This window comes from Lactuca virosa, chromosome 5 (assembly GCF_052849685.1).
Source record: "Lactuca virosa cultivar CGN04683 chromosome 5, Lactuca_virosa_CGN04683_v6, whole genome shotgun sequence".
In the NCBI taxonomy this organism is placed as follows: domain Eukaryota; kingdom Viridiplantae; phylum Streptophyta; class Magnoliopsida; order Asterales; family Asteraceae; genus Lactuca; species Lactuca virosa.
In genome coordinates, this window is record NC_136430.1 from 5172101 (window position 1) to 5196973 (window position 24873).

The window sequence follows — 24873 nt, forward strand, 5'->3', positions numbered from 1 at the left end:
TCTGAGTCTGCGTAACGTACCCAAAGTTGAAGGGTCTATGCTCTGGGTTTGATATGCTGGTAGGCACGAAAGATTCTAAGGGGACTTGACTAGGCATAGTTGAACTTAAGAAATTCTTAGACTTGACAAATCTTGACCTAGTTAGATCCGTTTAGTCTGACAGTACGACACTCGGATAGGTTGAGCAGGGAGATATATATGGGAATCTACTCGTTACATTAAATGAACCCGTACTTGGAACCGTGGATTAACTTTTCCTCGATGTGCGGATTTTGTCCTTAATTCCGGTATTGATGGGGCGACTGGTAAATTCCGATGAGTTAGGTCTGTAGAAAATTGTTTTCTTTCTCTTCTTATCTGTCAGTCATATGTTGCCTCCTTTACGTGATTGGAAGAGATCCGACCTGGACTGCAACATATGCAAATCTATTTCTTTGCAAATTATATCTATGAAATTCCTCCTATCTGTTAGCCATATGCTGTCTCCTTTGCGTGACTCACAATCCGACCTGGTATACAGCATATGCAACCTTCTACTTCTCAATCCCTCTAAAATTATAATTAACAATAATCTGAATCTATCTTCTCTCTTAATGATTGTCTGCTCACCCGATGTAAGGAGTACTCTGGAAGTCCTTGATTACTGGGGCATATCAGGAAGCGGGAAACATGTTCCAGTACAATTAACAATTGAACACTCACAGATTGTCTATAGATCTCGCTGCTCAATTTTGATGGACAACAATATCCCTGGTCGTCGTCAGCTGAATGGTCCTTAAGATATAGTATCTAGGAACTTAGGATCACCTTGTCTTGTAACTAATAGTATGTCCTAAATCTGTCATAATTTTTCGTGTTTAAGTGGACCACAATACCGGCGATCGACCAGACAAAGACTTGAAGATAGAAGGTACCGACAAGTGGATTAAGGCTGTCTAAAAACTTTGATCCCAAATCACTCTTAAAGTTAGATATCATTTTATTTTTGTTAAATTTGTTCATAGTTTTCTTCTAATTTAAATATTAGGGGAGAATTAAAAATTTTAAAAAAAAACCAAACAAAAATCAGAAAATAAAATATATCCAAAAAAATAGTGTTATTTATGTTTTATTTATTGTTCAGAAAATATGAAAAACCTAAAAATATTGTGTGCTAAAGTTTCTTTTAGTTTTGTTTTGTCTTGAAAAGTGATTTCAGGTATAGATAAGACTCGTGGAGTTTGTGTTGAAAATTTCTGAGCCAAAGCCTCGTCCGTTAGCATCGAAGAATTCTCATTCGAAGGAGCAAGAAATGAAGATTATTCTTTCAACATTCAATTTTTCAACTCCAGAAGCAAGGTGAAGCTGCACTTGAAGATTATATGTCGGATTGCATTGAAGCCTCCTCAATCAGACTGCTGCTATCTATGAACCTGCTGAAGTGATCCAGAAGATTTGTTCTCTCTGATGTTCTCTCTAAAGATTCTCAAGCTGAAAGCACTATCTTTCAAGAATCAGTATGTCAAGCCTCCTCACCCAATGTGCGTTCAATGCCAAATTCTGAAGAAATGCCTAACTGCTCAAGATGAAGTCAATTATTGAAGATTCATTATGTTCATCTTGAAGCTGTGAAGAATTCGAAGATTAAAGCTGAAGCCAAAGCTCCCAATGAAGATTATCAAGAAAGCCAGCTACTTTTTAGGGGGAGCTTGTTGGGTCAATTAAGAAAAGAAAAGAAAGCTATAAACCAAGGGGGAGATTGTTGGGTCAAAAATATGGTTTATACTTTGCTTTTCTAGGAAAATGTAATTTTATGTCTGGAACCGTAAACTGCTCGGTGTTTACGGCCGTAAACAGGTTTACGGCCGTAAACCCTGTTTACGGTCCAATGGGTGTTTACGGTTGTGTTTACGGCCGTAAACAGGTTTACGGTCGTAAACCCATTTACGGCCCATGTTCACCAAGCCCATGTTTCTTATGTATAAATATAAGTGTAAGGGGTGCGGAGTAGATTGATGAACACTAGAGGAGCTTAAGTGTGTGAAACTCAAGGTGTTCTAGAGAGAGAAAAGAGAGTGTATGTTAGTGTGTGTGAATCTTGTATACGGATCTTCATTCATAATCAATACATACAAGATTCATCATATTCTTCTTCTCCTTCTCTTCTATTTGATCTGACATCATCCGTTTGATTGGGATTCCGCACCATCAAACGGATCTGATTGATACACAAGCAGATTAGGGACTTACATAGCATAATCCTGTAACTAGGATATCGACCGAACCCGATCACTATGCATAAGCATATCACCATCCTAACTAACAGGATGCGAACAATGCACATATTATGTAATAATCAAAATACAAATCCATAAGGGCCGGCCTTGGTGCCTTAGACCCTGTTGATATAGTGAGGATAACTCACCTTGCAACTGACGTCTGAAACTAGAAAGCTCAACTCCCGGATCACCAACACGAACTCCACCACCTATAGTTACCATAAAACCCTTTTTCATAAATCTCCGAATTACCAGAATACCCTCAGAAGTCAACTGGTCAACCCTTGGTCCAAGTCAAAGTCCACAGTCAAAGTCAACAGTCCATGTTGACTCGACTCGTCGAGTGCAGTTCACCGACTCGTCGAGTCCTTCCTGAACTCGAGAAGTCGTGAAATCCTTGATTGGTTCGTCGAGTTCCCCTTTAACTCGCCGAGTTCATACGTGTCCAAGAATTGGGAGAAACCCTAGCCGACTCGCCGAGTCTTCGAACGACTCGCTGAGTTCAAGGCAATCTTCAACGGACTCTCCGACTTATTCATCCAAATCGTCGAGTTTATGACCATCTTCAACGGGCTCGCCGCGTTGTTCATCCAACTCGCCGAGTCCTTGCAGACCTTTATCCATGCAGACGCTTTTGAAGCCATGGCAAGGTTCCAGATTACAGATCCAAGCTTCTGAGGCACGTTTATCACGTAAAGTTGCAAACTTTACACACATGCAAGGCTCTAAAGGCCCTAAATGACCAATCTAAGCTTCCAATGGAGCTTTACACCTTGGGAGAGTCTCATCCTTGCACAAGCTGGAAACTTTATGGACTAAGAAGCCCAAGGGAGCTCAGTTCTGAAGTTACAACTTCAGATCTTAGCTTGCACACAAGAATAGCTTCCAATCATACCATGAAAACCCTAGGATTTGTCCAAAGAGGGGATCTAGAATGAAATGAGGTCAGGGTAACGATTTATACCTTCCAGAAGATGCCCAATAAGGTAGATTCCAGATCCCACAAGCTCCTTGCTTCTGAATACTTGCTCTCCAAGCTCCCTTCTCCACAAAATCCTCTTCCAAGCTCAAAAATACACAAATGGAACACACACACTCGATTAGGGTTTGAGAGGGACAAGAAGTAGTAAAAGGGGAGGCTGGGGGAGGCCAATGATCCTTTAAATAGGGTGCAAAACCTCGAGATTTAGGGTTTCATCTGCCAGCTCCTACTCGTCGAGTCCCTTCTTGGACTCGGCGAGTAGGTCATTAAAATATGTGGACCAACCCGCTGCTACTCGACGAGTAGGGCAAACAACTCGTCGAGTAGCCCTTGAAATCAAGAAACTCACACATTAAATCAATACCTGAGAATCGGGGCGTTACAGATTGGGCTAACATTTATTTAGGATGGGCTAAGAGTATATGAAAGTCCATGGATAGTCCATGGAGCTTTTGACCCATGGATCCTAGGTAAATGAAGAGTCATGGGCATTAGGGTGTAACCCTAATCCTCCATACTATATAAAGAGGTCATTGGTTCTAGAATTGGCACTAGTGTGTGTGAGAAACAAGAGTGGGCCGATTTTAGTGAGCATCATATTCTTTCAAGTATTTCCAAGTTGTTTTGGGTGATTTGTGACACCACTTGAGGCATCCACACTATTGGTGCTAGGCTCTAAAACTCCAAGCAATCAACCACAAAAGAAAGGTATGTTATTCTACTTAAAGTTTTATATTACAAGTACCCCATAACATGCTAGTTAGGTTGTAAACCTTGGAAATCAAATTTGCATGTATTTTTAGAGAAAACATAGATCCAAGGTTTCTAGGGTTGCATGTACACCATAGGAGTGTTAGAATGCTCAAAACCCAACAGTGGTATCAGAGCCAGGTTTGTTTTCTTGATACTTGATGCAAACTTGTTAAAAAAGCTCAAAAATCTGCTATCTGCTGCATGAACTCGCCGAGTCCATGTGATAATTCATCCTACTCATCAAGTAGGTTCTTGCACTCGACAATTAGGAGCCCCTGAATGCAGATTTTCGAGTTTTGCTGCTGGAAATGGACTAGAAACATTACCCTAAATTGTTTTGGTGTTTTAAAACTTGTTTTAGTTGGTGTAATGCTTATGCTAATCCATTTACAATGGCTAATATCAAAATTCCATGTTTTATATGTGTTAATATGATTGTTGAAATTTTGATATGAATGTTCATGTTCTTATGAGTTATGGTTAGATCATAGGAATTATTTACTGAATTGTTTAATGATTGATTCTTGATCTTAATGCCTAATGATGGAGTCCATAACTTGTCCTCAAGTTATGGATAACCAAAAGTCACTTCTTTAAAATTGTCATTAAAGAATAAGAGGTTACATAAAGTGAAAAGTTTTCACTTTAATGGACCATTAAACTCATAAGTTATGAAATGAAAAGTCTTGAATAGTTTCAATACTTGCCCTCAAGTTTAGAATTTGTAAAGTCTCACACATTAATACTTTAAATTCCAAATTGAACCTTAGTTTTTTAAAAGTTTAAAATTCAACCCTTATACTTCTATAATATTAAAAGTTTAATTATATATATATATATATATATATGTATATATATATATATATATATATATATATATATATATATATATATATATATATATGTATGTATAAGAATAAGTCGGTCTTACCGTTAGTAGGCCTCATTCACGAAGCTGGTCTATAAGGGGGGTATAGTGGCAGCTTAATGGGTGTCCACTCTCACTCACCGCTTCCTTGACCGGTGGAGGGTCGTTAGCCGAACGGGTAGGATAGGACTTTAATCCTAATTAAAAGTATAATGAAATTATAAAGTAACTCAACCTTTATTAATTTCCAATCTTAGTTACTTTAGGAAAATGTGAAATAGGTGCTAACCCATGAAATTACACTTTGTATCTTACCAAGTTGTTAGTGGAGCGTGTGTGGTTAATCGACACACTAACAAGGACTAGTAAGAGTGGCAAAGGGTAACTTGATTTTATCATAGATCGGTGGAGCGTGTGTGGTTAACCGGCACATCGATTAGGTGATACAGTTAAGGGTACCAAGTCAATTTGCATGGTTATTCACACCTTGTTTGTGATCCTCGGCATCCCAGTCACAAACTTGAGAGGGCACAATCGAGATTCAAACATGCCATTGAAAGTTCAATGTATCTCAAAAGATCTAGGAGTTTCAAATCCAATCAAAAACTTAATAATCTTTTTCGTTTTTTTATGGTGGAAAATTGGTAAATCGTCATTTACATACCTTCAACTATTTTATAACTTGGATTACGGCATCCCTCTTCCAGTTATAAATAGGTTGTTGGGTCCTAGCCTTAATATTTCATTTGGGTGAGTTATTAATGACTCTTTATCTAATAAAAACTTGTCTTTCTTTCTTTCAGATGTCTTCGAATACTGCTACTGGCTCAAACCCTACAGGCTCCTTTTCCCCAATAAACTTGTGTGGGAAAGTCACTTTTGATGGTTACAATTTCAATGAATGGATTAGGAACATCAGAATGATTAGTCGTTATGAAGGGAAGGAGTATGTCCTTGACAGAGAACTGAAGGTTGTTGATGATTCGACTGCTACTCCTGAGGAGGTTGCTGAGTACACTGCCCATGAGAAAGATGCTACTAAGGTGTCTTGTATCATGTGTGGCCACAATGACAGCAGAACTCCAGAAATCCTATGAAGATTTCTACCCTTTTGAGATGCACCAGGATCTGATGGATAGGTACCATCAGAGTGCTCGTCAAGAGAGGTATGAAGTTATTTCCTCCATGATAACAGCTAGGATGAAGGATGGTGAACCCATCACCGGCCACTTGCAGAAAATGCAGAGGTTCGTGGACCGGTTATTAAAGCTTAATGTGGACTTCCCTGAGGACATGGCGATTGACATCATTCTCTATTCCTTACCTCCAAGTTATGATCAGTTTCACATGACTTATCATATGAATAAGGAGGAAGTCACACTCAGCAAGCTTCAAGGACATTTAAGGACCGCTGAAAGGGGCCTTAAAGGTACATCAGCTGTTACTCCTACTCCTACTACTACCCCTGTTCTGGCAATTGGGCAAGGAAAGGGGAAGAAGAGGAAGACCCCTTTGAAGGGTACCAAGGGAAAGTCCCTTGATGGCTCCTCTTCAAGTGGAACCAAGAAAGGTTCCATTCCTCCTTCTTCAAACCCTAAAGAAGCACAATGCTTCAACTTCCAGGAAAAGGGGCACTGGAAGCGAAGCTGCCCCAAATACTTGCAGGATGGGAAAGTTAAACCCACCCATGCAGGTATTTATACTATATTATCTAATAACTCATTGCGTTCTAACTCTTGGGTACTTGATACAGGTTGTGGTATTCACATTTGTACTGATAAGTAGGGCCTAAGAAGAAGTGAAGAAGTGGAGAACGGGAAGATAAACTTAATCATGGGCAATAGGAAAGCATCACCTGTGACCAAGATTGGAGTTTATTCTTTATTGCTTAATAATGGGTTAACTTTAGATTTGAATAAATGTTGTTACTTATCAGAAATGGCGAGAAATATTATTTCCTTTCATAGTTTGTACAAGCAAGGATTCACATTTTCATTTGATAATAAAATTGGTGCTATTGATGCTTTTTATAATGATGTGTTCTATTTTAAAGCATTACCTTGTGATGGTGTATATGAAGCTGTGAATGTTGTAGATAATCTAGGAAATAATTTATTGTGTATTGATTCTTCAAATAATCTAGATAAAGCATCCTTGTGGCATTGTCGTCTTGGACATGTTAACAAGAAGCGCATAGGCCAACTCCAAAAGGCTGGAGTTTTGGAATCATTTGACCTAAAATCAGATGATAGTTGCGAGTCTTGTTTACATGGAAAAATGACAAAGTCACCCTTCACTGGTTCTTGTGAGAGGGGTGAAGGTTTGTTGGACCTCATACACACAGATGTGTGTGGACCCTTCTAAACCGCCATTAGGGATGCTAATCGCTACTATGTGACTTTTACTAATGATTACAGTAGATATGGATATATCTACTTAATCAAGCATAAGTCAGAAACCTTTGAAAAGTTCAAAGAGTTCAAGAAGGAAGTAGAGAATCAACTGGGAAGGAACATCAAGATGCTCCGATCCGATCGGGGAGGAGAGTATCTTAGTATTGAGTTCCTTGACTATCTTAAGGAATGTGGGATTGTCTCACAATTGACACCTCCTAGGACACCACAACTGAATGGTGTGGCTGAGAGGTGCAATCGAACCTTGTTGGACATGGTTCGTTCCGTGATGAGTCGAGCTTCGTTACCAATCTCATTCTGGGGGTATGCCTTAGAGACTGCCGCCCATATCCTTAATCTAGTCCCTACCAAAAAGGTTGCTAAAACACCTCATGAGATGTGGACTGGGAAAGTTCCTAACTTAGACCACATCAAGATTTGGGGTTGCGAGGCTTTCGTGAGGCGTGAGTCTCACGACAAGTTCAAACCTCGAAGTGAGAGGTGTATTTTCATCGGCTACCCACAGAAATCCTTTGGTTATCGCTTCTACAGACCCAGTAAGAATGTGGTCTTTGTAGCTAGAAGAGGAGTCTTTCGTGAAAGAGAGTTTATAAGCCAAGGAAACAGTGGGAGGCAAATTGGCCTTGAAGAAATTCAAGAGTCAAGTGGTGAAGGAACCTCAAACCCTAGTAATAAACCTGAGGAGGAAACTCCTGTTGATCCAACTGACGAGCCCATACCTCTGAGGCGTTCCACGAGGGTTAGGAATGCACCTGAGCATTACTATGGTTTCCATATTACTGCGAAAGGTGATACGCTTATCAGTGATTGTACACTGGTAAGTCTGGATGAACCTAACAGCTACACGGAAGCCAAGGCAGGTCCTGAGGCTGCTAAATGGAAAGAGGCTATGGACAGCGAGATATAGTCCATGTATGACAATCAAGTTTGGAACTTGGTTGACAATGTACTAGGTCGTAAGACAGTCGGGTGCAAATGGATCTTCAAGAAGAAGATCGACATGGATGGGAATGTACACACGTATAAAGCGTGACTGGTTGCAAAGGGCTTTTCTCAAACTCCGGGAGTTGATTATGATGAGACCTTTTCACCAGTAGCAAAGATTAATTCTATTAGGGTTATGCTACCCGTTGCTGCATTTCATGATTATGAAATATGGCAAATGGATGTCAAAACCGCTTTCCTTAATGGAAAGTTGGCTGAGGATGTTTACATGAATCAGCCAGAGGGTTTTGTCGATGCTAAATACCCTAATAGGGTGTGTAAGCTTGAGAAATCCATCTATGGATTGAAACAAACACCTCGCAGATGGAATCTTTGCTTTGATGAGAAAGTCAAAGAGTTTGGGTTTTCAAGGAGTGAGGATGAGTCCTGTGTATATGTAAGGGCTGGTGGGAGTATAGTTAGTTTTCTGGTACTGTATGTGGATGACATACTACTCATAGGAAATGACATCTCAACTTTGCAGGAGGTTAAGTCCTGGCTTGGGAAGTGTTTCGCTATGAAGGACCTTGGAGAAGCTGCCTATATCCTAGGGATAAGGATACTGAGAGACAGGAGTAAAAGACTAATTAGACTTAGTCAGAGTACCTACTTGGATAAAGTGTTGAAGAGGTTCAACATGGAGAATTCCAAGAAAGGGGACTTACCGATCCAGCACAATTCCAGACTGAGTAAAACTCAGAGTCCGAGTACAGAGGCTGAGATAGCTGAGATGAGTCGATTACCATATGCTTCCGCTGTTGGCTCGATCAAGTATGCTATGACTTGTACTCGTCCTGATGTGGCCTTTGCTTTGAGCATGGTCAACAGATATCAGGGAAACCCTGGCAAGGCTCACTGGACTGTGGTAAAGAATATTCTCAAGTACCTACGGAGGACTAAGGACTGGGTCCTTACCCTTGGTGGGAATGATGACTTGAGAGTGGTTGGGTATAGTGATGCTAGTTTTCAGACTGACAGGGATAATTTCCGCTCTCAGTTAGGATGGGTCTTTACCCTAAATGGAGGAGCAATTACTTGGAAAAGTTCCAAGCAGGAGACAGTAGCTGATTCTACTTGTGAATCAGAGTACATAGCAACAAGCGAAGCGGCAAAGGAGGCGATATGGCTGAAGAACTTCATTGGAGACCTTGGAGTTATACCAGCTATACAGGAGCCTATGGAGATTTTCTATGACAACAATAGTGTGGTTGCCTTAGGCAAGGAACCAAGAGATCATGGCAGATCCAGACACATTGACAGAAAATATCACTTCATAAGACACAAGATAGAAGAAGGACTCCTCGTGGCAAAGAGGGTGTCGTCAGAAGAGAATCCTGCAGATCCCCTCACGAAGGGACTGACTAGGGTTAGGCATTTGCAGCATGCAAGAAGCATCGGGCTGAGGGACGATATTAGTTTTAATAATTAGATAGTTTTGAAACTTGTAAAATGTAATTGACATTTGATGATTAAATAAAAGTTGTTATTTATTTATGAGTAAAGTGTTACTATCCTATGTTGATCGTTTACTATTGTTTCAATTTTGCATGTTTTGATTTCCAGGATAATTATTTTATTCAAAACTCTCCACAGTCAGTCATACGTTGGAAGGAGGTATTGAATTAAGACTGTCATGAATCTGGCTTGTATGATTTGTCTAAGGTGCATTAGACATTGCAATGGTTGCTACAACATTCATGAGTACTCATAAGGTCTGAGTATTGGATTAAACCCACGCTCACTTGTATCACTTCATGGAATTTATCTCGAGTGATTGTGAGACGGTAATATCATATATATCTTCACACATAGAGATATGAGTTGTTGACTATCAGTTGGTTGTCCATTGATTGCATGAAAACGCATCAGTAACATGAGGTCATAAAACGTGAATTTGTGCATAATTCAACTAGTAGTTAGTACAAGCATATGAGTCAAAGTTTATCTGTTCCTTCTAGCAATAGAAGCGATATATAAGCCCCTCGATGATTTGGTTTTGACTTATGTGTCGGGCCCGGTCAGAACCTAATTGATGTGTTCAATTTAGTTCTCTGTCAAACAAATCAGAGATCGAGAAACAACTGCTGTACAATAAGTATGACATTGTTCCATGTGCTTGTCCGGCTGGTATCTTGAGAACAGAGGATTATATGATCACTTATCTAAAATGGCGCTTCATAGTTCAACAGAGTTTTAAAGAGCTACGATTGCTGGTTGGTTCCTGAAGTTATACTTGTAACTATAGTTATCAGACTTATCCAAGTGGGAGACTGTTGGATAAGGTGTCTAAGTCCGTAACTATATTTGGTATAAACTTGACCCGAACCGGCATGGTCCATTTGGGTTGCACTTCACCTAACAATTTGTATGGATATACTTTTGAGAATAAGATGTTTATGATCCATTAATATATTATAAGTTATAATATATTAATATTATTTAATTAGGATTGATCAAGATTTGATTTTGTAATTAATTTAATGATCAAAAGAGGCTAATTAAATATGGAATCTTACATATATATGGATTGGGGTAAGATTTATTTAGGATGGGCTAAGAGTATATGGAAGTCCATGGATAGTCCATGGAGCTTTTAACCCATGGATCCTAGGTAAATGAAGAGTCATGGGTATTAGGGTGTAACCCTAATCCTCCATACTATATAAAGAGGTCATTGGTTCTAGAATTGGCACTAGTGTGTGTGAGAAACAAGAGTGAGCCGATTTTAGTGAGCATCATATTCTTTCAAGTATTTCCAAGTTGTTTTGGGTGATTTGTGACACCACTTGAGGCATCCACACTATTGGTGCTAGGCTCTAAAACTCTAAGCAATAAACCATAAAAGAAAGGTATGTTATTCTACTTAAAGTTTTATATTACAAGTACCCCATAACATGCTAGTTAGGTTGTAAACCTTGGAAATCAAATTTGCATGTATTTTTAGAGAAAACATAGATCCAAGGTTTCTAGGGTTGCATGTACACCATAGGAGTGTTAGAATGCTGAAAACCCAACAAAAAGATAGCAGAAACAAGTCTAACTTTTGATTGAATTGAATGGCTTTACAAGATAGAAATTTTGGATTGTCACATCATCCCCCCATTAGAGAGAATTTCATCCTGAAATTAGAGTTTAAGAAATTACAAATAACTAAGTAAAAAGATGAGGATATTTCAGTTGCATTTGATCCTCGTGCTCCCAAGTGAATTCAGGTCCCCGTTTGGCATTCCAGCGAACCTTCACTATCGGGATACGGCTTTGCTTCGTTTGCTTGACCTCTCGGTCCATGATCTCTACTGGTTCTTCCACGAAGTTTAGGCTCTCGTTCATATCGATCTCATCGAGTGGGATTACAAGAGTCTCGTCGGACAGACACTTTTTCAAGTTCGAAACGTGGAAAGTAGGGTGTATATTACTAAGTTCGTGAGGTAGTTTGAGTTTGTAAGCTACAGGGCTGATTCTAGCGATAATCTCGAAAGGCCCTACGTATCTTGGATTTAGCTTTCCACGCTTTCCAAAGTGTATCAAGCCCTTACATGGTGAGACCTTCAAAAGAACTCGATCACCAACCTAGAATTCCAAAGGTTTCCTTCTCTTGTCTGCGTAGCTTTTTCGTCGGTCTCTAGAGGCTTTCAATCATTGACGAATCTGAACGATCTTCTCTGTCGTTTCCCGAATGATTTCTGGACCTGTGAGAGTGCTGTCAGGAACTCGTCCTCTAGCTAACTGAGTTTCACCCACCTCAGCCCAGCACAGAGGGGATCTGCACTTTCGGCCATAGAGGGCTTCAAATGGAGCAGCCTTTATGCTCGTGTGATAACTGTTATTATAGGAGAACTCGACAAGGGGTAGATGTGTATCCCATGCCTTCCCAAAGTCTATCACACAGGCTCGCAACATATCTTCCAAGGTTTGAATAGTCTTATCACTTTGTCCGTCGGTTTGCGGATGGTAGGCTGTACTCATGTCCAGCCTAGTTCCTAGGGTACCTTGTAGCGACTGCCAGAACCTTGAAGTGAATCTACTATCTCTATCAGAGATAATGGATATGGGAACACCATGCAGTCGTACGATCTCCCTAATGTAAGTTCTCATTAGTTTCTCCATCTTGTCAGTTTCTTTGATAGGTAGGAACTGTGCGGACTTTGTTAACCTGTCTACGATCACCCAAATGGTATCGAGACCACCCGTTGTGTTGGGCAACTTGGTTATGAAGTCCATTATGATCCGCTCCCACTTCCATTCTGGTATCTCCGGTTGTTGTAGTAAACCTAAGGGTTTCTGGTATTCGACCTTAACCTTGGCACAAGTAAGACACTTACTCACGAAGGTAGCAATCTCTGCTTTCATGTTAGGCCACCGATATAGCTTTTTGAGATCCAGATACATCTTATCTGAACCTGGGTGGACGGAATATCGAGTGTTGTGTGCTTTGGTCATGACCAAGTCTCTGAAACCACCATGCCTCAGTGTCCAGATCTAATCCATGAGATATAAGGCTCCGCTACCCTTGACTTCCAAGTTTTTATCCATCCCTCTCAGGGATTCACCCGCCACATTTTCAGGTTTCAAGGCTTCAAGTTGAGCCTCCTTAATTTGTGTGGACAGATGTGAATGGATAGTCATATTCAATGATTTGACTCTACGACCAAAGTATTCTTTCCGACTTAGGGCGTCAGCTACTATGTTGGCTTTACCGGGATGATAACGAATTTCGAATTCGTAGTCATTGAGTAGCTCGACCCACCGTCGTTGTCTCATATTAAGCTCCTTCTGGTCGAATATATGTTGAAGGCTCTTGTGGTCTGTAAAGATAGTGCTCTTTGTACTATACAGGTAGTGTCTCCAGATCTTCAGAGCAAATACCACTACTCCTAACTCAAGATCATGTGTGGTGTAGTTAACTTCGTGTGTCTTTAGCTGTCTTGTGGCATAGGAAATGACCTTACCTAGTTGCATAAGAACACAGCCAAGCCCTTGGTTGGATGCATCGCAATAAACCACGAAATCTTCTATCCCTTCTGGGAGGGATAGTATCGGTGCGCTGCATATCGCTTTAGCGTTTGAAACGCTTTTTCTTGTTTCTCTTCCCAGTTAAAGGCCACACCTTTCTGGGTCAATGTAGTAAGCGGTTTCGCGATCCTAGAGAAGTTCTGAATGAACCTGCGATAGTAGCCAGCGAGGCATAGAAATTGACGAATTTCTGTAGGCGTCTTCGGTGATGACCAGTTCTTAATGGCCTTTATTTTAGAAGGGTCCACGTGAATTCCCTCTTCACTAACAACGTGACCTAAGAATTCGACTCTTCGAATCCAAAATTCGCACTTAGAGAACTTCGTGTAGAGGTTCTCCGATCGTAATGTTTCTAAGACTTGACGTAGATGTTGACTATGCTCCTCCTTACTTTGATAGTAGATAAGTATGTCATCGATGAATTGTAACATCCCAAGAATACGGTCCCAAAAATTTCATTTTTAAATCATTAATCAAGTCATAATTATAATTCATCCATCCAAAACATTAGTCATTAGTACAAATCCGAGTTTCATTTCCAAAACACTTGTTCAATTATCAGAGTAAACATCCCAGGCTAACTTATCATGGTGTGTGCACTGTAACCCTCCCGAGCTCCTCTTTTGAAAACTGAGTACCTGAAACCAAAACTGAAAACCGTAAGCACGAAGCTTAGTGAGTTCCCCAACCTACCACATACCACATACTGGGCCTTGCCCACTGCATCGGGCCCTGCCCGACATCGGACTGAAGTCCGAACTAACTTGGGCCCCGCCTAGCATCGAGCCCCGCTCGATATACATATCTGTTCTCTTAGGCCCCGCCTGTCTCTGGACCTCGCCCGTGACTAACAAATACAAGCATATAACATAACACATCTCATAAAGCTAAACATACTCTACTGTACTACTGATCTAGGGCCTCGCCTATCTTGGGCCCCGCGCCTGTCCTGCTACTGGTGAGTCATGGAACCCCGTCCACGCTCCTGCTGATAGTGAGATACGGGCCCCCGCCCACACTCACCTCCCTCCTAACTCGGGCCTCGCCCCTGCTCTGCTATTAATGAGATACGGAACCCTGTCCATACTCGGCTAGTGATGAGATACGAGACCTCGCCCGACTCACCTCCCTACCAGGCACATACAAGTATCACAAAGACAACAAGTATAACTACACCTACACTACTGCCTCGGGTACCACCCGACATCGGACCGAAATCCGAAACATATAAACTGCATCGGTCTAACCCCGGTAACGGATCTAAATCCGAACAAATCACAATAAGTGCCTAGGGCTAATGTAACGCTCGGGTTTCAGGGCTAAGCATTTTTAGACGATGTAATAATCTAGGTCAACTATTGTAACTCTTTTTGATGTAATAAATATTAAATATTTGAGTACTATGTGAATTATGTGTATTTGTGTGCTTATTATTTAATTATAAAGATATAATTAATAAAGAATAAAAATAAGCGTCAAAATTAAAGTGTGATATAAACCCGATATCTTTACATAGAGTTGTAGTGGTCGAAACAAGGATTCCGGATATATAAAGAACGCCGAAATCCGAGCTATAACGAAGAAGTTATGACCTGTCGAAGTTTCGCGACAGAACCGGCACGACACCGGGAGACGTAAAAAGTGAGTTTACGATAGAAGACTTTTTGGCCTTAGTAATCTAAACCAAAGTCGTAGAATATGTTAAACTGAGAACATCCAAAAAAAGAACGCCCAAATCTGACTTCGTATGAGGAAGTTATGAATTTTCTAAGATTTGGCTTAGCAGTGCACGGCCCGAAACTCGAATTTTAGTTCGAGTGGTTTTTGGCCTACGCGACCTAAATGAGAGTTGAAGATCTCATTAATAGGAACTCAACGGTAAAAAGACAGACAAAGACGGAGTTCGTATGAAGGAGTTACGAATTCTTCGCGGTCATTTAGCAGTCTAATCTCCTCGTATTGTTAAATTTAAGATCGGTCGAGAATTAGTCAACAGAGTCTAAACGAAAGTTGTAGATATTGTTTTTACCTACGCGTGGAAAAAAAGAATGTCGAAAACGGAGCTCGTATGTAAAAGTTATGAATTTTTGAAAATCGGCTGATTTCCACCCTGTGTGCGATGCCACGTGTCAGCACCAGGCTGCGCCTGGCTGTAGCCAGCCTGGCTCACGACGTGAATATCAAAAATTCACGAAGTGAACCTTCCTCCAGCCTCCTATAAATAAGAGGTGAAGCCCTCTTCATTCCTCACACCTCCCCTCACTTCCCTCTCTCTCTAGAACTTCTCTAGAGCCCCCGAAACCCCCCCCCCCCCCCCCCCCGAAAAGCCTAGGGAACCTCCCTAGCACGAGGCGGAAGCCCCGGAGTGCCCGACGGCTCCGAGAAGAAGAGCCTTTCGGCTCGGGAACGCTGCTCCAGCGGCGCCCGGTTTTGAGAAAAACCCGTTGTAAGTGAGCTACGCCTACGCTATTTTTAATATAGCTTTTATTTAATTATAGTAACGTTATTAGGAACTTATAATAAATACTTGGGCTATTATTATGGGTTATATAAGTATTGTTTAACGCTTATATAATAGTAATAATAGCTAGACTATTAATTAGTCTCGGTGAATATTAAACTAAACTCTAGTGGTAATGATACTAGGTTTTGTCGAGGGAAATTGTTTTAAGAGTAACGAAGCGCTGTCTGAATTCAGAGTCACCACCTTATCAAGTGAGTGCATAGTTACTTTCATCTTACACATAGATATGAAGTATTTTATATAAACTACGTGCTATGTGTGTATATTGTCTGAATACTTGCTGTTTGTGCTGGGTGAAAGATTTTCATATATGTTTTAAATTATTTAAACTGTATATGTATTTTATATCTACAAAATGTGTTGGGTAAAACATGGGTAGATGTAATAGTTGCTGTGTGACAAAATAAAATAATGAGAGGCCTCGTTATAAATGTTATTGATGATCCAGTCATCTAGCGGAGTATAGATGACGACCACGGACTATTCTAGACAGTCCAGTGGAACGCTAGCAGGCTTGCAACCTGTAGGTGTTTATTTGAACTGTGTGTTTATTTGAACTGTGTGCTCACCGGGTGTACTCCATCCCCCTCACGGTTGCCTTAAGGACATTTATTGCTGAGGAATCCCCTTAGCATTAGTGTCCATCCCGATGTTGACCCTTAGTCTAGGTCCCTTATGATAGGTGTTTTAGGGACGTAATGTGAGGATAACGGGAACGGGTAATCGGGTTATTGTTGGTTGATGAAATTAATAAACTTATTTATTGTGGGTTGAAAACCCTATGTGCTCACCAGGCTCCCAAGCCTGGCCCACTCAGTTTCTTGTATTACAGGTAGTGGCGCATGAGCATAGATGTGATGTCTTGGGATGAGAGATTAAGAGATTTTAGGCCTATAAATACGGAATAATGTAGTAAGGCCTATGTTGTATTGTTTATGCTTATGATCTGTATCGAACATGACATCCCGAGTCTTTTTAATGAAATACATTTCTACGGGAATGCTTTTGATAAATCTTTATCATATTTTGTTTTGGGACAATTTCCGCAACACTTTTATTTAAAATGTTACTCTGATTTTCAAACAAAGCATAAACAAAATCGGTCTTTTCTGGCCGTGAAAATGGGGATGTCACAGTTGGTATCAGAGCATTAGTTTAAGCGAACTAGGAATTTGTAGGATTTCTAGACTTAAACTTAGAATGCTAAGCGATGATTGTGAGGTGTGAGCACTAGCTTATTTTAAGAATTATGCCTAAAATTCTTTTATGTGCTAAATGTTTTGTGCCTGATATGCTGTTATTTGTTCGGATCTATGGTCTGTTGCCGACCGGATCTGGAAACCTTATGTGTTTAGGATTCTAAACGTACGACTACGATATTAGAACTAACATGTAAACGTTTCTGAGTGATAAGGATGATTTAAACGACTATCCTAAATAAAGATCTAAATTCACCTTATTCGGTGTATAGATCAAGATGGCAAGAACCCGCAGTGGAGCCGGGAATGCAAATGGGAACAGAAACCAACCCCCAGTGATTGAGCAAATACCGATTGTGGTAGCCGCTGCTGAGCCAATAACAATGGCCGGAGTGCAAGCGATGATCCAGGCGATGTTGGATCGTCAAATGGAGGAAACCAGACGTTTGCTCCAACAAAATCGAGAGGAAGCTACCATACAGATCGAACAGCCCGAGTTGAACAAAGGGCAGACTGAGGAGGGGAACTACAGTGGAACCGTTGGTCAAGTCAACCCACCGATAGTTCGACAAAACAACCAGGATGACGGAGTCAAGAGGAATAGATGCAAGTACAAGGATTTTCTGACTTGCAAGCCATCGACCTTCACTGGAAAGGAAGATCCGATCGGGGTCATGGATTGGATCTCGGAGATGGAGTTAGCTTTTATGACGTGTGGTTGCAGAGGCACACTACATACCACGTTTGCAGTGCGTCAGTTCCAAGGAGGCGCTGTGCGTTGGTGGAACACCCTGGGGAAGACCTTGAGCCCCAATGAGCCCCTGCAGCTGACATGGGCGGAGTTTTTAGTACAATTCAAGCGCAAGTACTCCTCAGCCCAAAACCTACTCGAGCTAGAAAACCAGTTCCTAACCCTGAAGAAAGGAAGCATGTCCATTGATGATTACACTAACAACTTCACAGAGAAAATGGAGTTTGCCTTGCGTCTTGTCCCAGATGAGCTGACAAAGATCGACAAGTACGCTAAGAGACTCCCATGGGAGTATGCGGTACCGGTACGTCAGGCACATACTCTGGAGGCGGCTATCTGGGCTGCCAAGTCTGTGGAGGAAATAATCAAGGAAAGAGCTGCCAGCAAGGTTGAGGTTGGCGAGAAGAGAAAATTTGAAGGGTCTGCTAAACCCAACAATAAGAAGAGCAAGTTCGGTTCGAAGAAGTTCGGGGGAGGAAATGAATCAAAATGGTGCGAGAAGTGCAAGAAGAAGCACTCGGGAAAATGTAGCGAGGAAGTGCCCTTTTACAAATATGGGAAAACGGGGCACTATGAAAATGAGTGCACCATCAACAAAAGGGTGTGCTACGAGTGTCGTGAAGAAGGGCACATTGCTAAGGATTGCCCAAAGAAGAAAGATGCGGCAAGGCCCAACATTCCACCAAAGCCGAAGGCGAGAGCCTTCCAGATGACGCTCGAGGCTGCGAAGGAGGCAGCAGACGTCGCTTCAGGTACCTTTCTTGTAAATGGTTTGCCTGCGAATATACTATTTGATTCCGGAGCCAACTACTCCTTTGTGTCACATAAATTTGGTGGGAAATTAGCATTGCCTATAGAAAAACTTGATAATGCCCTAATTGTGGAAGTTTCCAGTGGCAAATTCGTACCTGTTAGTAATCGTATTAAGAACGTCGTCATCGACTTAAACGGAAACGAATTCCACGAAGAGTTATTGCCTATAGAGTTGAACGGTTTTGACATCGTTTTGGGAATGGATTGGCTTAGCGCCAACGATGCTAAGATTCAATGCCGAAAGAAGATAGTAAGGGTAAACCCACCCGGAAAAGAGTCATTTATGGTGTACGGAGACAAACGCAGAGTGAATTTTGGAATCATCTCCCTGATGAAAGCCAGAAAATGTTTATCCAAAGGATGTGCATCATATTTGGCATTCGTTATCGATGCTAAGAAAGAAAAGAAGGAGGTGCAGAGTATACCAGTCGTGTGTGATTATCCGGAAGTCTTTCCCGAAGATCTTCCCGGATTACCACTTGATAGACAAGTGGAGTTTCGTATAGACTTGTTACCAGGAACGACACCGATAACAAAGGCACCTTACCGATTAGCACCAACGGAGATGAAGGAGCTTATGATGCAACTTCAGGAGTTGTTGGACAACGGTTTCATTCGACCTAGTTCATCATCGTGGGGAGCTCCGGTGTTATTCGTAAAGAAGAAAGACGGAAGCATGAGAATGTGTATAGACTACAGAGAGTTGAACAAGGCAACGGTAAAGAACAAGTGTCCATTACCGAGGATTGATGACCTATTCGATCAGCTGCAAGGTTCGAGCTATTTCTCAAAGATCGATCTTAGGTCAGGATATCATCAGCCAAAAGTAAGAGAGCAGGATATCGAGAAGACTGCGTTCAGAACGAGATATGGACACTATGAGTTCTTGGTTATGTCGTTTGGACTAACCAATGCTCCAGCAGCATTCATGGATTTAATGAATAGGGTTTGTAAACCATTCCTCGATAAATCCGTGATAGTATTCATCGACAACATTCTGATCTACTCGAAAAGCCAGGAGGAGCATGGCAAGCATCTATGAGAAGTGTTGGAAGTCTTGAAGAAGGAGAAGCTTTATGCTAAGTTCTCCAAATGTGATTTTTGGATCCGAGAAGTCCAATTCTTGGGTCATGTGGTTAACCAGGAGGGAATAATGGTTGACCCAACAAAAATCGAAGCTGTAATGAAGTGGGAACGTCCAAAGAGTCCCACTGAGATTCGAAGCTTTCTAGGATTACCTGGATATTACCGACGATTTATCCAAGGCTTTTCTTCGATAGCTGCTCCATTGACAGCTTTGACCCACAAAGGAGCTACTTATACATGGAGTAAGAAACACGAAGAAGCATTCGAGAAGCTAAAGAAGAAGTTATGTGAAGCACCGATTCTTTCTCTACCCGATGGAGTTGAAGACTTCGCGGTCTATAATGACTCATCTGGAGTCGGGTTGGGTTGTGTTATGACCCAAAGAGAAAAGGTGATAGCATTCGCATCTCGACAATTGAAGGAGCACGAAAAGAACTACCCCACTCACGATTTGGAGTTGGCAGCGGTAGTTTTTGCTCTAAAGATATGGAGGCATTACCTCTATGCAACGAAGTGCAAACTTTTCACTGATCAAAAGAGTCTCCAGTATCTCTTTAATCAGAAGGAGTTGAACATGAGGCAACGACGCTGGCTAGAGTTACTCAAGGACTACGACTGTGAGATACTTTACCACCCCGGTAAAGCAAATGTTGTTGCTGATGCTCTCAGTCGGAAAGTCAATCTTGAAAGGAAAAGGCCAAGATCCTTGAGAATTGAAGTTGTCTCGACAATTGTGGAAAGTATCAAGAAAGCTCAAGAAGAAGCTTCAGAAAAGAATGACCAAAAGTAAGAACGTTTGGGAAAGACGTTGGTGTTCGGTACAAACCGTCAAGGACTGAAGGTATTCCAAGATCGGATTTGGGTACCTAAGACGGGAGGGATAAGAGATCTTCTGCTGGAAGAAGCTCACAACACCATGTACTCGATTCATCCCGGTAGCACTAAAATGTATAGGGACCTAAAACCCTACTACTGGTGGCCGACGATAAAGCTCGATGTTGCGAAGTATGTGGCCGAGTTTGTAACATGTGCTAGATTTAAGGCACAACATCAGAAACCATATGGGAGTTTAGAACCTTTACCTGTACCCATGGGTAAATGGGAAGACATCACCATGGATTTTGTGACTAAACTGCCCAAGATGAAGAACGGACACGACATGATATGGGTGGTCGTGGATCGTTTCACAAAGAGTGCACACTTCATAGCTGCCAACGAAAGGTGGTCTATGGATAAGCTTGCAAATGCTTACGTGAAGGAAATTGTGAGACTTCACGGTGTTCCTCTAACGATTGTATCCGATCGTGATAGTCGTTTTACGTCGAGGTTTTGGAGGAGTCTACAAGAGGAACTGGGTACGAAGTTGTGTCTGAGTACAGCTTACCATCCGCAGACTGATGGTCAGAGCGAAAGAACGATTCAAACGCTTAAAGATATGTTGAGAGCATGTACGCTTGAGTTCCAAGGTAACTGGGATGAGCACTTACCTTTGGTAGAATTTTCCTACAATAACAGTTTCCACTCGAGCATCAAAATGGCACCCTATCAAGCTTTGTACGGGCAAAAGTGTCGTACGCCGTCTTGTTGGCTTGAGGATGGAGAAAAGCAGTTTATGGGCCCCGAGATAGTCCATGAGACTGCTGAGAAGCTAAAGGTAATTAGGGAAAGAATGTTAGCAGCTCAAGATCGTCAGAAGAGCTATGCTGACAAGAAAAGACGACCGATGACCTTCGAAGTTGGGGATTCGGTTTTGCTTAAAGTCTCACCGTGGAAGGGACTTATAAGATTCGGGAAGCGAGGAAAGTTGAGTCCAAGGTTTATTGGACCGTTCAAAGTTCTTCAGAAGATTGGGAACCAAGCTTACAAGCTCGAATTACCCGAAGAACTAGATGGTATTCATAACACCTTCCATGTGTGTTATCTGAGGAAATTCACGGGAGAAGTTCCCGACATAATTCCAATCTCAGAGTTAAGGATGGATGAGAACAAGAGGCTGATTGAAGAGCCCGAGACAATTGTTGACCGTAAGACTAAGAAGTTACGACGCAAGATGGTCGATTTAGTGCTAGTCCGTTGGAAACATTCTAATGGGCTGAATCTCACTTGGGAAACAGAGAGTGACATGATGAGTCGCTACCCGCATCTGTTTGCTGACACATGATTCCGGGACGGAATCATCCAAGGGGGAGAGAATTGTAACGCCCGGGTTTCAGGGCTAAGCATTTTTAGACGATGTAATAGTCTAGGTCAACTATTGTAACTCTTTTTGATGTAATAAATATTAAATATTTGAGTACTATGTGAATTATGTGTATTTGTGTGCTTATTATTTAATTATAAAGATATAATTAATAAAGAATAAAAATAAGCGTCAAAATTAAAGTGTGATATAAACCCGATATCTTTACATAGAGTTGTAGTGGTCGAAACAAGGATTCCGGATATATAAAGAACGCCGAAATCCGAGCTATAACAAAGAAGTTATGACCTGTCGAAGTTTCGCGACAGAACCGGCACGACACCGGGAGACGTAAAAAGTGAGTTTACGATAGAAGACTTTTTGGCCTTAGTAATCTAAACCAAAGTCGTAGAATATGTTAAACTGAGAACATCCAAAAAAAGAACGCCCAAATCTGACTTCGTATGAGGAAGTTATGAATTTTCTAAGATTTGGCTTAGCAGTGCACGGCCCGAAACTCGAATTTTAGTTCGAGTGGTTTTTGGCCTACGCGACCTAAATGAGAGTTGAAGATCTCATTAATAGGAACTCAACGGTAAAAAGACAGACAAAGACGGAGTTCGTATGAAGGAGTTACGAATTCTTCGCGGTCATTTAGCAGTCTAATCTCCTCGTATTGTTAAATTTAAGATCGGTCGAGAACTAGTCAACAGAGTCTAAACGAAAGTTGTAGATATTGTTTTTACCTACGCGTGGAAAAAAAGAATGTCGAAAACGGAGCTCGTATGTAAAAGTTATGAATTTTTGAAAATCGGCTGATTTCCACCCTGTGTGCGATGCCACGTGTCAGCACCAGGCTGCGCCTGGCTGTAGCCAGCCTGGCTCACGACGTGAATATCAAAAATTCACGAAGTGAACCTTCCTCCAGCCTCCTATAAATAAGAGGTGAAGCCCTCTTCATTCCTCACACCTCCCCTCACTTCCCTCTCTCTCTAGAACTTCTCTAGAGCCCCCGAAACCCCCCCGAAAAGCCTAGGGAACCTCCCTAGCACGAGGCGGAAGCCCCGGAGTGCCCGACGGCTCCGAGAAGAAGAGCCTTTCGGCTCGGGAACGCTGCTCCAGCGGCGCCCGGTTTTGAGAAAAACCCGTTGTAAGTGAGCTACGCCTACGCTATTTTTAATATAGCTTTTATTTAATTATAGTAACGTTATTAGGAACTTATAATAAATACTTGGGCTATTATTATGGGTTATATAAGTATTGTTTAACGCTTATATAATAGTAATAATAGCTAGACTGTTAATTAGTCTCGGTGAATATTAAACTAAACTCTAGTGGTAATGATACTAGGTTTTGTCGAGGGAAATTGTTTTAAGAGTAACGAAGCGCTGTCTGAATTCAGAGTCACCACCTTATCAAGTGAGTGCATAGTTACTTTCATCTTACACATAGATATGAAGTATTTTATATAAACTACGTGCTATGTGTGTATATTGTCTGAATACTTGCTGTTTGTGCTGGGTGAAAGATTTTCATATATGTTTTAAATTATTTAAACTGTATATGTATTTTATATCTACAAAATGTGTTGGGTAAAACATGGGTAGATGTAATAGTTGCTGTGTGACAAAATAAAATAATGAGAGGCCTCGTTATAAATGTTATTGATGATCCAGTCATCTAGCGGAGTATAGATGACGACCACGGACTATTCTAGACAGTCCAGTGGAACGCTAGCAGGCTTGCAACCTGTAGGTGTTTATTTGAACTGTGTGTTTATTTGAACTGTGTGCTCACCGGGTGTACTCCATCCCCCTCACGGTTGCCTTAAGGACATTTATTGCTGAGGAATCCCCTTAGCATTAGTGTCCATCCCGATGTTGACCCTTAGTCTAGGTCCCTTATGATAGGTGTTTTAGGGACGTAATGTGAGGATAACGGGAACGGGTAATCGGGTTATTGTTGGTTGATGAAATTAATAAACTTATTTATTGTGGGTTGAAAACCCTATGTGCTTACCAGGCTCCCAAGCCTGGCCCACTCAGTTTCTTGTATTATATGTAGTGGCGCATGAGCATAGATGTGATGTCTTGGGATGAGAGATTAAGAGATTTTAGGCATGTAAATACGGAATAATGTAGTAAGGCCTATGTTGTATTGTTTATGCTTATGATCTGTATCGAACATGACATCCCGAGTCTTTTTAATGAAATACATTTCTACGGGAATGCTTTTGATAAATCTTTATCATATTTTGTTTTGGGACAATTTCCGCAACACTTTTATTTAAAATGTTACTCTGATTTTCAAACAAAGCATAAACAAAATCGGTCTTTTCTGGCCGTGAAAATGGGGATGTCACAGCTAACCCCCAGGTCTTCGTGCTACACATAACCATAAGCATAAACATAATGGGCCGGCATTGTGGCCGTAGATCCATGCACACAGTGAGGAGACTCACCTTGCACTGCTGAAGTTCTTGTTGATACCCTTCTGACAGCTATCTGACAACTCCCCGAACTGCTGCTCCTCCAGCTCCCCGAGCTACCAATACCAACATAACACTTAGTCCCAAAATGTCCTCCAGAAGTCAAACCAAGTCAACTCTGGTCAAAGTCAAAGTCAACGGTCAAAGTCAACATCCAGTTGACCTGACTCGCCGAGTTGGTCTACCAACTCGTCGAGTCCATACCCCTAAAACCCAATACATCCCTCGACTCAACTCGTCGAGTCTAGGAAGAACTCGACGGTTCCTCCTTCAACCATCTATCGGGACCATCTTCAACCGACTCATCGAGTTCATCCTTGAACTCGTCGAGTTCGTGATCCACATATGAATGTGTCTAGTCTGTGACTCGCCGAGTTGTATAAGCAACTTGTCGAGTCCATCTTTATAACTAAGGAGATTGCCTTAGACTCGCCGAGTTCTTCCTTGAACTCGTCGAGTACGATGAACTTCATGACCATTATGGACTCAGACTGGGTGAGTCCCTTTCCAATCTCAACTCATACCCTTAACAGAAGGGTTTTAGGGCAAGAACTGGCCTGA